Consider the following 1517-nt stretch of genomic DNA (forward strand, 5'->3'; position numbering starts at 1 on the left):
GTATTGCCACCTCCTAGCCTAAGATACTGCTTGGGTTAGAGCTCCTGAGAGCCCCGCTTCCTCTGGGTTCTGAGAGATTGGGTGCAGAGCTGCCTCCCAGGATCTGCCGAGTGCTCGGGCTCAGACCAGATGGAGCAAGTGCTCCGGGCCAGGAGTGAATTCCTGGGTCCCGGTGGGTCCCGGTTGCTCCCTATTTGGGGCAAGTGCTGCTTTTTCCTTACCTGGGATGCTGCCTGAGTTAAAGCTCATGGGAGTCCCTCTTTCTCTCGGTTTTCTGGGGTTGGGTACGGAGCTGCCGCCTGTGACCTGCTCTATGCTCGGGCCCAGACCGGAAGTCCATTTCAAGTTTTCAAAACTTCTTGATGTAGATTTTAAATGTCTCTTGCCAGGGCTTAGTGGTGGGAAAACAGACAATGTACTATCTGTAATGTTTTATCTGAGTTAACAATGCCTTTTCTTTTCTTTTTTCTCTCATCCTTCTCCTCCTCTTCCTCCTCCTCCTTCTCCACCTCTTCTTCCTCTTCTTCTTCTCCTCCTCCTCTTCCTCATCCTCCTCCTTCTTCTTCTATTGCTGCTGTTGTTCATAATCATCAAGGATCATAAAGACACTGATTGGGGAAATAAATATGACTGGAGTAACCCAATTCATCCATCTAAGATTCTTAGATCCTCCACAAGTCACAGAACTACTCTGTCTTATCTGCACCTGAAACATGTCCCTCATTATTTTAATAAGAATGGATTCACACCTCCACACACCCATATAGTTCTTCTTAGTGATCTTTCATTTACAGACTTCTATTATATCATCTCAACAATTGCTAAGACACTTTCTGAATTCTTACAGGAAAAAACAAACTATCAGCTTTGTGAGCTGCATGTTATAGTAGTTTATCTTTTTCACTAGGGGACTAGGTAAATTTTTCCTTGTGAAAGCCATGCCTATGACAAATATACTGTCATTTGTAACCTGCTGCTCTATCACTAATCATGTCACCCACTCTCTGGGCTTGGATGGTGGCGGGATGCTATATGACTGGACACAGTGCTTCTTTATCTCTGATGTGTACTTTGCTACAGCTCCACTTCTCTGGACCTAACATCAACAGACGTTTCTTCTGTGACATGCCCCAGCTATTAAATCTATCCTGCACTAACAAATTCTTCGTACAGTTTCTGCTTGCCATACTAACAAGGTTGTTTGAAATAGTAAATGCCTTACTTATCATGATAGCATATGGCTATGTAGCCATATCTGTAGTGTGTAATTTCTATTGCCTCGATTTAAGCTCCAGGCAGACCATGCTATGAGGCCCACTCAGATTCCCTTGGATATACCTATACATTTAGCTTAATTTTTTTATTAATCATTCCATTCTGTCTACATCTCAAATGATATCCCACTTCCCAGTTACCCCTCCACAAGCCCCCCATCCCACAACCTCCCTCTCCTCCCTCCCCTTTGCCTCTATGAGGATGCTCCTCCACCCACCCACTCTCTCCTGACCCACCCCTCC

The 1517-nt window shown here is 45.0% G+C and overlaps 1 pseudogene; it reads left to right on the forward strand.

Annotated features, from left to right (window-relative positions):
- The first annotated feature begins 413 nt into the window (after positions 1 to 413).
- LOC114623418 lies at positions 414 to 1311 on the forward strand (annotated as a pseudogene).
- Positions 1312 to 1517: the final 206 nt, after the last annotated feature.

This window comes from Grammomys surdaster, unplaced genomic scaffold (assembly GCF_004785775.1).
Source record: "Grammomys surdaster isolate TR1022 unplaced genomic scaffold, NIH_TR_1.0 198, whole genome shotgun sequence".
In the NCBI taxonomy this organism is placed as follows: Eukaryota; Metazoa; Chordata; class Mammalia; order Rodentia; family Muridae; genus Grammomys; species Grammomys surdaster.